The sequence below is a fragment of the Augochlora pura genome, chromosome 4 (assembly GCF_028453695.1).
Source record: "Augochlora pura isolate Apur16 chromosome 4, APUR_v2.2.1, whole genome shotgun sequence".
In the NCBI taxonomy this organism is placed as follows: domain Eukaryota; kingdom Metazoa; phylum Arthropoda; class Insecta; order Hymenoptera; family Halictidae; genus Augochlora; species Augochlora pura.
In genome coordinates this window covers 7,922,168-7,936,448 of record NC_135775.1, presented here as the reverse complement: position 1 = coordinate 7,936,448, position 14,281 = coordinate 7,922,168, and positions in this window count along the sequence as shown.

The window sequence follows — 14,281 nt, the reverse complement described above, 5'->3', positions numbered from 1 at the left end:
GCAATTTGAATAATTCTCTCCTAAGGAACGGTTTCTCATCTCGAATTCGCCTAACGTCCGACGTTTTTGTTGCGCCGGAGCCCCGCTCGCTTGCTATTTACCGCGGAATGCGAGTGCCCCTGCTGCATGCTAGTTTGCAAATGCGCCATTCCCACGGGGAAAAGTCCAGAAGAAGCGTTCCTCGTTCTCCACCTGACTGTTCCGTTTCCGTTTTCCAGGTAGCCGTCCATTCATAATCTTCTACCGATGCGCTACGCGGCACTCCCCCCCTTTCTTGTCCCCAAGGGAAAGCCCCGCTCCATGTAACCGCATTTTTAGTAACCGGTAAACCGAATACGACCGCTATAACGTATATGAGTTACCGTGGTCCGCGAAGAGATGGTCGATTAAGTATGATTGCGTGTAATTGGCAGGTTCGTTTTAACGTCGTTATCGACGAGGCACACTGTTATTTATGAATTCGCTCTGTTTAGTACCAATTGATTGTGAGTTTTGCGCGTTTAGCGGATATTTAAAAGGGTTGGTTGCAAAAGCAGCAGCTAATGCAGCGAAGCAACGTAATCTTGGAGAGCGTAATCTCTGGTTCGTTTTAATTCCGCTCTAGAGCAATGCAGCTGCAACGGATGAAAAAAAGTTGATAAAAGAATTTAATGACGCTTAATACGCTTTAATGCCGATAGGTTATTGAACATACTAGATTTAACTGGTAGGAACTATCAGTATGGGGAATGATGCGTTGATTATATAAAGTGCTCTCCAAATTGAACGATTGCAGTTTGAAAAATTTGTTCTTTCCTTAGTAATTTAGGTTATTTGTTTGCGTCAGATAAGCATAAAATCCGTAATTTAATTGGATGCTGCAATGGAAAGCTACTAGTATAAATGCCTTCGAGCACGTTAACTATCGACAAATAGCCCCAGAAACTTTCTCAAAATCAAAATAATTTAATTAGTGAAAGTAAAAGTGCAGAATTGGTATATCAATTCCTTTGTATTTTAAGCTAGTAAAATCCAGTGTGTTCGAATGTATTGCCCTAAAAATGAATTTTGAAGACTAGTCAAATATTAATGTCAGTCACATGTGTCCGACATGACACGCAAAGTGTTAACACTTGTCAAATTGATTCCGATTCTCGTCGTCCAAATATTGAATGAACGAAAATATACATACGATTAGCAGAATATACATACGAAAGCAACGTTTCCCTTCCGAAAACTATTTGGAACAAGTATTATTACAAAAAAATGTACATCGAAAGATGTGTCAAGTTTTCGCTGGAAGTCGATGCGCGAAACAGATATCGATCCCGAACGAGGAGCCAGAGTTTTTGCACGAGGAGCAGGAAGAAAACTCGGAAAACGAGTAATCTGCACGCGAGATCGCCGGCGGATCGGGATCGTGGTTAGGCTTTCGTCGATTTCACGGGCCTACCGGGGTGCCGAGGAGCCGGGATCACGAGAGCGGAGCGGCGCCCCTCTCGGATTTTCGATGATCTAGATCCGAGTAGCACCAGGAAGCCGGGACCGAAGGCAAAATTACCGGTGCCAGTGGAAGGAGGCCTCGTTCGCTCGGCTGAAGAGGTCGTAGGTCGATAGCGGTACCTTCTTCAACGGAGGAAGGCCTCATCCTCCCCGTCCTACCACCTATCATGGCACTGTGTGCGCTGCACGCTCCAGTACGAACGTTCGGTGAGGTACATGGCCGCGCGCGTACATACACACGCTTCCCTTGGACTTGTTCATAGACCAAGGGGGAGAAAGAGAGAAAAAGAGTGAGAGAGAGAGAGGGGGGGGGGGGGGGGGGGGAGAGCGAGAGAGGGTGAAAGAGAAGGAACGGGAAAGAGGGAGAGAAGAATAGAGAAGCGGTCGTGCCGCGGGAGGCGAGTGTTCGTGCAACGAATACCACAAGGATGGCCGGCGGCGGACCAACTGCTCTCGAAGAACGACCCGAAGGAAGAGATAAAAGAGGGGGCGATGGAAGAAGGAGGCGAAGGTGGAACAAGGAAGAACCAGCCGGGAGGATATTAGAAGGCACTCTCCCGCGGCGCTAGACGAAATTTGTCAAACAACCGGCTGATCCCAATTTGTTCTGGTGCGTGTCTTTACCAGCGGGCGAGGCAGCCGTAGGTGGTTCCCTGGGACGGTTCCCGGGATGGTTTCGGATCCGGCGATGAGTGGATAGATGTTGCGCCCGGTACCCTAGCTACCAGCCAACCTTATTAGGTTATTAAAAGCTGGATGATTGATGCTCGCCTCGTTTCCTTTTAACCCGTCGATGCATCTCACCTCGTGACACCAGGGGCCAAGGCTCCGCTCGCGCCGCGACGCGCCACGCCGGCGAACCTTTGCCGGGAATTATTGACACCGCGGCACGTATACCTTCTTATCGTAATTGTTTAATGGTCGTTCAAGTGGCGGCGATCGAGCGCCAGCCACGGATCGCGATTATCGACGAAAACCATGCCGGGGTAACCGAGAGCCGGCCGTCCAAACGTTGACGTTCCTTCAATTTGCATCGGTCGTGGGTAATCGCGTTCCCAGAACTAATTTAGCGGCCGGCGCGGCGTATCGGGCCAGGACACGCTCCGCGATCCTTCGTTAGATAACATTGCAGATGATTATCGGCCTCTGCCCGGCGATTTCTGGCTCGGATACCGTAAGCAGCCCGAGTTAACGGCCGCCGGATCCTTGGCGCAAATTAGCTGTTTATTATTTATCGCTTGACACTTGCCCGACAGGGTGAACACTGCCGTTCGCTCGATTGCGAGTCGAACTGCAACGAGTCATTGTGTGGTAATGGTTGACGGTAACTTCCAATCGTCTTATGCTCTGTTTTTTCGAGAAGGTGGAACCCGTTGACACCGTTCGTTACGGATCTCCGTTGTGCCACGCACACGTTCGGAATGGCCAGGGGCGACTCTGACACGACGGAGATAACGCTTCCAGATTCCCATTCAGTTGCGCCACAAATTAGCAGAATTAATGACCAGCGCAGCGGCTCTCGTGACGACGACGGCTCGCGCGGCAACAAGGGGACGAAAGTAATTGCGTTAGACTTGACATTTATTTTACGACGGTCTTTCGCGCCCGGTTAACCTGGACGCAACAATCGTTTTCTCCGGAGCCGCGAGAGCGCCGAGAATTATCGCCAAAATGAACCCTGGCAGTTTTCATCTCAAGGTCAGCCCATTCGGTACGCGCCTCAAGGTCCCGCGCGCGCGCGCGAGAGAGAGAGAGAGAGGGTGAACGAACCCCATTTCGCGCTCGCCAACTTTTCACGAGTTAACGAAGTTTTTCAGTCCGAGAAAGCAACCTCGATGCGGTGTGCAAATTACTCGTTGACAGTGGCACGATGGTTATTTGTTCGACAAACCACCGCGATCGCGATAGAACGCTCAACTTCTTTCCGCGTATCGCGACAATCGACGCCGCAATACGTTTTTGCCGCGCTCGATCGTTCCTGGAAAATAACCGTTATAGTTTCTAGCGAACCATGTTCTACAGATGGATTGAAAAGTTCTTGTTCGGTTCTAAATGTGACCGACGGTTGATCAATCTCTGGTTTACGCATCGACTGCTGTGCCAGCGGTCACAAAAATTCTAATGGCGCGGATTGAATTCCTTATTGGGGTCATATATACCATTATACTGTACGAGGCTTAACAATTAAATTACGAAACTGAGTGTCCTCTATCGAAAACGATCAACCTCGTTATCAGCGATTTATTCTAATTATAGTAATCATTAGAAACGGGCATAGCGTTCTAGCTGTATTAATGTTGAACGAAAAAAAAAACAGAGGAATGGATAAACTTAAAGTTTCTAGTAAAACTCAAGAAAATTGCGGCAGAATGTCTTCAACGGTCGGAAGACTTCCCGAACAATGTTCCAGACTGTTCGAGCGCAAAAATTCCTCTCGGTCCAGTTCAAGCTCATGACAGAATTAGTGTCGTGCTTTCTTCGTGTACTTATGGTACATCGCATCTGGTATTTTCAAAGTAAAAATGTTACTTTATAGCCTGTTCGACGACTTCCTAAACTAATCCATCTGGACTGTGAACTGCCGCGATGAACACGGCTTTGCGCCGGTTAGAAAACAAATCCAGCGATCGGTTTTTCTATTCGCGATACAAAGGCTTCCGGCGGACGGTCCGGGTTGCATTGCGTAAATACGTTCAGAAAATTATGCAGCTACAAGATCGCTTTAGAGCGGTCATGTATGCACGTGCAGTTCGCGTTTAAATCGTGTAGCTATCGGAAAAGATCGTTACCAGGAACCATAAGAGCCCGGCACGTCGGCACGAGACACGCGGGATGAATCTTCAAGAACCGGGTTAGCAACGGCCGTTCCCGGCCGGTGTAGCGCGGCTACGGGAACCGGAGACGGTGCAGTTTGCCGGAGAAAACGGCCGAGCACCCACTTCTAGTACCTCTAAAACACTTTAAAGGAGAATGAAGCTAGTCGTAAGGGTATATAGACTGTCGTTGCCGAGGAGAGCGCGCAACCACAAGGTGCAAGTCCTGGAAGCGGGCTCGTCGAGCGCCTGGCCGCCGCCTGCCGGAATACCTTATCCCATTAGACTATTATTTAGACAATGTCTGGATGGCCTGTAGTGCCTGCGCGCCGGAGCTGTAACTCGGCGTCGGGGCAGCTTGTAATTTGTAAATTACCGACCGGCGCCCCCCGAAGGTATCTAAAATTAATACAGCCGACGCGCTCGGATTATTCCAAACAAATTGCGCTACACGCGGACGATAATGGTTCGCGGTTCATCGTAGAGCAAGTTCGAGCCTCGTTACGCAACGATAACGGAGAGGCCAGCAACAAGCATGCCGGTCCTTTGATTCACTGCTCGTCCTACGGTGGAGATACAGTTACCAGGATGGTATCGCGAAAATTGTACCGCGCCGCGCACAGGAGCACGGATTCCTGTCTTCACCGCGAGCAAAGTTAATTACCGCGATCCTTAACGAATGCGCGGTGCCGCCGCGAACTAGCGTAAAATTTTCACGGCACCGCGTTGCCGCGACGCGATGCCATGCCAGCAGCAGTATCCACGCGTAATTCCGTGCGTTCAACGATCAACGCGCGATTACATTCCTGTTAGTAAATAGAAGTGGAACGCCGGTTAATCTTGGCTCGGGAGGAATTGCGCCGAGGACGGCCGATTCCGCGGCGGAATCGAGCGGGTACCTACCCGCGAGCGTATACATATATACGCGGTACACGTTCGCCGCATGATTAAGCTCTTCCGATCGAGGAGGTCGTGATCACGAGCCTGCTGCGCCGATGTATACGCGATCCTCCGTACGAAAATCAGGGCAAGTGCTTCCTCGCGGGAACCGTTTCGCCGAGGATTCTCTCCGACCGGGGACCCCCTCCCGCATTCTCAGCGGTTCCGCCATTTTTATCACGAGTCGAGTGCCCCTGATAAGTCGTCGATAAGCATCAGTGCATTCGATTCGATTCTTTGTGCCGCGGAGATGGTTCTCGCGTCCGTAACTCGATTGGCACTTCCAATTTAAGCAAGTCCAATCTGTTGGTTGAAAAACTATGAAGAAGCTTTGGACAAGCTCGTGCATCGTGATTTCTCTGATCTCAAACCGAATGTGAAAGTAACGAAAACATAGTAGAAAGTGAGAAATATATTGTTGGGGGATACCTTTGGAATATTGGAGCTAGAAGAACGTTGACTAACAAGCGACCATTTCCAGGTGTAATTTGCCGTTTTTAATTTTTGGCACATATTTTTTTACATCTGCAATGATCGATATCTAAGAGGTGAAAGAAATGGATTTGAATTTTCGGAATCATTTTGTTTTCTCCGTTTAATAATATTATTTCGCTGTTTATCGTTATTATACAAATAACATTTTGTGATCTCGCGGGGGAGGGAATTATTCGGTTGTGTTTTGCAACCGATAACACAAATTCTGAATTTCTAAACGTTAGTTGTTTTTAAAACTGCCAAAGAATATGTTGCGAGTATTAGATGCTATATAAATGATCTAATCCTCGACATTGAGAACGAAGATCATTTCTTCATCCCCTAAATATAGATCATTGCAGATGTAAAAGAATACGTGTCAAATATTTTTCAATAAACTATATTGTACTAAAATCTCAATAAAACCGGAGTATTGCATTTAGAAATGATCCCTTGTAGAAAGAAACTAGAAGAGGAAACATCCAGTAGAAAAGGGAGAACGAGCGGTGACTTTTATTTCCGCAAATCGAGTCAGCTTCGGGTCATTGTTTGGGTAGTTATGGAGCGCATAGGACGGAGGAAACGGTAGGAAAAAAAGAATGACATAATTCTTCGCACCGAGGGTGAAATCACGGGGAACTCCCATTGGTCACCGTTCGGTTTAACGAGAGTGCCTAAGAATAGACGACGATCCTGACGGGAGAGGAGAGGCCGTGGCCGAGCGAGTAGGCAAAGGGAGCCGAGTTAGGTAAAGCACAAAGGTAAGAGAAGGGAGGTAAAAATGTTTGGAGAGAAAAAAAGAAGGGAGAGGAGGCGGCGGCGGACGGAGAGAGACGAACGACGGGGACAGGAGCGAGATCGGCGAATAGCGAAGGAGGCGAAGGAGGAGAGATGAGGAGAGAAGAGAAGAGAGGAGAGGAGAAGGGGCCAGGGGGCGAGGAGGGAGTGGACCACGTTGAGGTCGCGACCCGTAGCCCGCAGGCCCCCAGTGAAAGGCCCAACGGCGATCCGCATCCGCGGGGCCCTGAGCGACCGAGACAGCCGAGCCACGAGAGATCGAGCGAAACCGAGACGGACGCCGAGCCCTGCTGAGGCACCGTGAGCCGTTTCTTAAGATCGCGTTCTTCTTAGCGAGCCCACTGCCATTATGGCGCACTTAAAGTGGCAATCGTGTGGAAGGCAGCACCGCCGCGCAATAGCCACGAGTTGCGCAACCTTCGGTGACCCCACCCTGCTAGCCCACCGTGAATTGCGACCGAGGAACGAGGCACTCTTCGACGCTCGATAACTAATAAATCGCCAATAAGTCCGCCGAGACCGGCCCTGAGAACGGCCACGAGCTCGGCCGAGAGACATTGTTGCGAGGCACGATGGGAACATCGATCTAGATGTTAACCCTATCGGCTGCACCGTGTTCCTCGAGCAGATTCCAGCAAAGTCTCGTCTTTACCCCATCGATCACTTTTTATTAAATAACCAGCAACAGTATTGACTTCTAGGCCGGAATACACTTTTGTGCCGATCAAATATTCTTTTATTGATCTATGTCACATAGACAGTATGAATTAATGATTGATTTACATATAGATTATAATTAAAAATAAACCATCGACAAATACAGTGAACGAACCCTTTGGTGTGCAGATAATTGGGTCAGTTTATAATGCGAGTAATAACCGAATTGTTTTGGAGAAAACTATTTTTCGCGCACATAATTTAGTATTTTAAAGCGTGCGTGTTCCTTTTCTTCTGTATCTTTTGTTTTTGATTTTATGTAATTATGACAGGTTGTGTAGGGTGTTTCGCTTGTATACCTCTCAGATTTCAAGGTTTAGTAGTTGATGCTTCAGGTGTATTAGATGGAGGATTAAGTCATCGTGAGTTATTTTTAAATGTTATTTCAAGCGTGTCCACAGAATATTTAGCCCCATTAAATAAGCTTCACTTACAATGATATTTATTCGAGGCACTTTGAACAAAGTATATCGTGTTTGCCGAGACGAAATATTAAGTTATATGTGGCGAAAAGAATTGAGTAATATTTATGTGTACCACACTCGGCCTGAAATCTTTACCACGGATCTGGCTCGATATTATAAGGCGAGAGGCTGTGTTTATGAGGAACGTAACCGAGGAGTAATGGAAGAAGCGGTGCTTTGAATGCTGGGAACGTGAACCTGGAAATTAATTCCTGCGGCCGCTCCGTACATTTTGATTGTTTATCAGTTGTTATTCCAAATTAAATACATTCTTCGATCTGTTCGATCTATCTTCAGTAATGCTTCCGCCTTCTATTTCTATTAACCTTGATAAGTTGAAGAAACCGCAAATAGTTTGAAAACCCTTGAAGAATTCCATGAAAATTCAAAAGAACAATAACGTCAAATTTTTTCTTTAGGTTTTTGTTTAACCTTTGACGGAAATTTCTTGAGATATCGTAATTGTTCGCGATTTTTTTATCCGCCTTTTGGTTGACATAAAAATACGTGTAGTTGGGGTAAACGTGTGAGTGGTGAATAGAAGAGGGTATAAATGGCTTCTAATGTCATAGAACGCGATCAGTCGACTGGGACCACCGTTACAAAGGGTATCCTTTACACCCGGCTACCCTATCGACTCGGTCTCGGTGGCTGTGGGTCCCGACAACCACGGATACAGCTCTGATCGAACGATAATTGGATAGATTACGCGGAACCTCCTCCAACCCTGATAGCATCGCGTTTATGCGCCCGTTTTATGTGTTACACAGCCCGTGGGCCCTCCGCAACGCATACTTGACTACAATACGTGCATGCGGTTCGGCGACTACAAACATGAACACCCCACTGCTACGAGAACTTTCGCTGTGTCGGTAATGCTTAAGAACCATGGAGAATGATGGTATTGACTATTGAACTTCCGACTCCACTTACTGGCTCCCTTTGATTACTCTTTTCTCACTGACAGAGAAATATCTCAGCCAGATCTAGTCCAAACATTCTGCCTCCTGAGAAAAAGTGAAAAGCACTAGTTGCATTGTGTACAGCCAGGTTGTGCCACTATTCAGATGCCCTATCTGGACGTCGGCAAAGAATTTTTATATAAATGCGCCGTAAGAAAATTCATGCGTACCAATGTTCCGTATTATTCGTATTTTCCTATTCATATTTTTTTATATTTGTTTTATTTATTAAATTATGTCGAGTTATTTTGTAGCAATAATTATCCCAGAAAATCGAATGAAAAAGGATGCTACTTATGATACAGAGATTGACGGAACAATTTAAGTGTTTTGAAAATGTTTCACGTCAAAGTTGCGTGTACGAGCAGCGCGTGGAATGCACACATACACCTCTCGTTCTCGGTATTATGAACGTACCGCGAATATTTGTGCAATTTTAGCATATCTAAAAGAATGCAAGTGTTTACCACAGTAAATACATGTCAGGAGGTTTCGTCTCGGTTTTACTAGCAAGGCTTTTACCCTTCTACGGGTTCATCAAAATTTACGTTAATGGAGTTTAAGTCATTATAGACAGCACTAAAAAAGTACTTACGTATCTTTGGGAACTGCACTATGATAATGCTTTGAGGAACGTACAATTTTATTTTCAGATTCACGGAAACGAATAATAGAGATATATAAAGTACATGCAGGGTTGCAAGGTGTCCGATTTAAATCAGTAAAGAAAGTAATTCGTCAATTACACAGCATATAAAAAAGTTTCTTACAATAATTAAACAAGATGGCAATTCATTTTTCTGCAATTGAGCGTATTGGTTAAACAAAGGTCGACTTTATTTTTCTTCTCTAATGAAATCATATAATTTTGAATACACCTATTGATTCAGTTCGCTATTCTGAACGACAAAATTTTAGACCACAGAAATTTACATATTTGAATTTGAATATTTCGTAAACTAATAATTTTTTATTATGCGTGGTCTAATATTTTGTTGTTAATGCACTGAATCGATAAGTGTATTCAAAATTATATGATTCTTTTTAAACGAAACAAGGGTGACCTTCATTTCCCCTGTACGTGGACACATATAGAGCAATGAATCACATAATTTTGTAGTCCCCTCGAAACCATTTAACTTCTGTGGGAATCGTTTTTTATATAGCACGTAATTAACGAGTTATTTCCATTTATAGATTGAAATCGGACACCCTGTAGGACACCGTAGGAACCTTCAAGAGACGAATTTGTTTAAAGCGCCGCATTCTAATTATGAATATGAAAAGGCTTTGAGTATCGTCGAAAACACGAGAAAGGTGTTTCTAGCGGAATACAGTGAAAAGCGTCTGCAAACGAGGCACCGCTGGTAACGCGCGCGAAATGGTAATTCTAATAGCGATAAGGAAGCCTGGCTGTGTTGCATCCCCGAGAGTCCGAAGCCTCGTGAAAACGTGGAGGAGGCGCGATCACGCGATCGTATAAAATTTCAAGGGCCGCATCCTACGATTTAGACGCGGCGGCTATCCGCAGGGGCCGTGGATCTGCTTTATAGAACCCTAGATCCTTAACGGCCGTTGCCGGTGAGGGGCGTCCGACCGAATGCATTTCGAGGCGGCTCGCGATCGCGATTTATGTGAAAACCGTTCGAAACGGATAAGTCGGCGTGGTGCTTGCATCATCGGAAACAGGCCGGTCCGAATATCCGTTTCCACGTCTAATAAATTCGAGACGGCTCCGATCGCACGGAAGATCGAGCTCGAGAAAATCGGATCGCGAAGAAAAACCGCGGCGATCGACGCCCGCGATCGACGACAACCGGACAAACCGCAAAGCCGGCCGATTTCCGTAGGATGACGAGGAGCAACAGTTCCTCGACTTAATTACACGGTATCGACGGTAACGAGGGCGTATCTGGCGATCGGAATACGGGCGCCGTTGATAATTACCGGGTAGGAGACGTTTGACGGACTTTGCGTATTTGAGGAGCGATCGATCGTTTAACCGGTCCTGCCGATTCTCATCTTAATTCTGATTCGGGCTCGTTAAAAGTCTGCCAAGATTTAATCAGGGGTTTCGATTACGCGTCGATGGTAATTATTAACTCGGCGAGTGTGAAAGGAAAGGTGTTGTTCGACGTGTCAACGGAGCTGTAATTAAACTATTTTGAGGTGTTAGGGGCCACTGGATCGGCTGAGTCGGCTGGAAATTTAGAGAGCGTTCGTGTGCTCGTGCCGTTTTTTCATTCTAGGGATTGAGAAACCGGCAAAATTAAATAGTACTTTACAGCATTCTCCTCATTAACGTTACACAAATCAACTGTCTGGCACCTGTTGCTTTACAGCGATAAGCAGGCTGATTGTGATTATCCTTTTCACGATTTTTATCGTAACTCATCAAATAAGATATTGACTCAATTATTCCTATAAAAGGATCGTTATAATTTCAGCAACTGTTAAATAATAAATGTGAAACCATTCATATTGTTTATCACGGTAGGTTCAGTGTTAATCAAAAGGGAAATAATCATAGTTCAATTTCAAACGTTGTTATCTGTGATCAGATAAGTATCATCCATTTATTATCGAACCTTCTTTACATCCGACAAAAAAAATCTGCAGCACCTGTAAAATTCACGTCGCGTTTCGACAAAGCCTATGGAGACTGACTATCGCGTAGGAAACAATTATTTTAAACGGTACAGCATCGTGGTCCCCGCGGAAACGGTTTCTAAAGCCTGTCCTCGGGTTTCTTCGACCCGATTTCTGTGGTTTGCCGCGAAATCGCGTAAAGTGGAACGATCGATGGCTGTTGGTAGATGCCGAACGCGGATGGAGACACGAAAAAGTGATAAGAACCGTCACGATTCCAGATATACACGGCCGCCGCGAGGAGGCAACGTGCTGACTGTGGGAAAACGATCGACGCCGGCGAAAGAAGCGCGTCGCGCAAAAAGCGTTAAACTCGTGATTAGACGCGGATTCGCGCATGCCCTTGCTCGCGTCGGGGACCGCTTTGTATCGTGCCACCGTCTGTGTCGCCGCGTTTCCTCGTCCCACGTTTCTTTTTCGTCGCCCTTCTTTTTCATCGCCCAGGCGAATCCGATCCCCGGGCACGAGTTCGGTCCGTGTCATCGCCGGGAGGAAACAGACCGAGATAAAGTACAGCAACCCGTGGATTAATCTGAACCAGAAATCGGTACAAGAGTTCTGCAAAGATAAATGGTCGTTGCGAACACTCCATTATAACAAACTGCAGGTTTTGTACATCTATGGTCGTGCTGATGTATATATTTTCAGTATACATTTTCGAAACCTCCAGCGAATAATAAATCCATTTCGTTATTGATTTTGCAAAATGTCGAAATGTATGAGGAAGTGAGATGATAAAAATAATAATATTTATTGCATAAACGATTTATGTGTAGCAGATAAATAAAATCTCAACTATAAATGACATTTCGAACCGGAGAATATAATTCTGTCACCAATACAAAGTGACGCGACAATCAAAAAGATAAAATGGTACTCTGAGAGCGATCCTCTTAATTTTTATTTGAGGTAATTTAGATGGACATGTAAAACAATTATATCTCAGAATTTATTGGAGCAAGACGCCAAACGTTATAGGATAAGTATATTGATACGGAAGTAATGTATGCAAAGCAGATAATAAAAGTAAGCACCTCGAGGCGTCTTCCGTGAAATTAGCTGAAGATCTTTCCTGATTTGCATGACGCGTTGAAAGAAAAAAGTAAAGCGAAGACACAGATAATACTTAATCGATGGTGTTAAAACAGGCGTAGAAGGCCAAGTTTAGCAAACGGTACAACTGTTGGTACAGCTGCTTATCGCGGACAGTTTGTCTAGTTGTCAATTGCCGGCGCGGTCGCTTTACCGAATAACGTATTGGAGTTTTTTTTTTGGCCGCGAGGTAATTAGTTGCTTAAATAAATGATTCAATAGAACGCGGGTCGGCAGACCGTGACGATATCTTGGTTTTGATATATCGCCGGTACGAATCGACGATCGGCGGAGCGTGTGTCGCGAATCCGCGTCGAACGCCGCAATTTCCTGTTCCCATTAGTCGACGTCGTGTCCCCGGCGTTGCGCGCGTTTCGTTCGAATCCGCGCGGCGCGGGTAACTGGACGTTTCGAGCGAGTTAACGCGGTCCTCTCGCGATAAACGCCGCCGATAAACCGTGCATAGAGCAGAGGCGCTTGGATCCCACCGCGCGGCTAAAGACACTCTGTCTCGAAGCCGTGTCGCGCTTCGGGACGTGAAATATCGCCTTCTCGCGGGGAACCACGACGAAACGACGCGACCGCTGGCTGTTCCCCGTCCGAACGGGGAGGAGGGCTCGGTCTCCGAGATAAAACGATCGCAATAAACGGCCCGTAAGTGCACGGAATGTAATAGGAGCAAATTGGACACGCTTTTCCACTGCCCCGCCCCGCGGTTTTCCACGGCCAGTGACTGCAACCCGCTTCAAATAATGGAATGCGGGAGAAGGTTCTTCGCAGCTTCGCGCGCCGGCCGCCGGTGCCTGTAATTTAGAGACGCTTGTAACGAAACGGCTCGATCGCGGGAAGCTCCGCGCCTCAAGGGAACCATTAATCGGTAAATAGAGGAAATGAAGTCCGCCGGATGACTCCACGGCTCGTTAGCCGCCGAGATCCTAACAGTTCCAGCGCTCTATCCCGATATATAATATCTCTTTTATATTTTATTCGTCGAGAAATGGAAGCTCGTTTGCCGGCGAACGACTTCATACGTTGTCGGTGGAAACTTCGGGAGCGGTAAGGAACTCTTTTCGAGAAATTTATGCTACTTCGGTGCCAGCAGGGGTATCGTGGTAAACGGTGCTCGACCGCGCTCCACATTTTCCTAGTGGTTTGAAATATCATTTCCAGAAGCAGACGAGAATGTTCACAAAACGACGAACGAACTCTAACGATCAATAGTTTACAGTAAACATACGAGTATTAATTGTTTTTCTCCAGGTTGAGTCATCTGGGAAGAACGTATAGCGCGTTTCTCCGCGAAATCCGTCAGTCGACCAAGTCCGATTGTAGGTGTCTCTTTAGCGCGTAGGCTCGCAGACAGGATTGCCCCTCCCCTCCGGATCCGAGCCGCGCAAGAAATCGTCTCTGAGAAAGAAAAAGCGGCGAGCCGGCGGATTTCTCGTGTGCTTGCCACACACGTTTCGCGGTTTCGTGAACGGACTTGTTCCGACGCGACGCGACCGTCTGCCGTCGTGGTTTCACGGTTGGTTCCTACGAGGCGGATTTTTACGGGTGGATAAAAACTTTCGAAATTTCCGAAATATATCGCACGTGCTCGGCCCGGTCCGGCCGCGTCGCAGGTGTGAAAGACGGGCCGGATCGTTGGCGGCGTTCGCGCGATGAAAAAAGATGGAACGAGTAGTCTGGAGCACGTAGCGTGACCCAAACGCGTGACAAATTCATCGTGTCACGCCGACTCACGTGCTCGGAGGATCGTGGACCACCGTCGAGAACGATACAACGTAACGCAATCCTTGATTGTTCCCCGGCCTCGCCGAGACGCTGATATAATTTAAGCCTAGAAGAAACGCGGCTATTAACGTGCCATTAACGGGTCTGGCCATGCGTG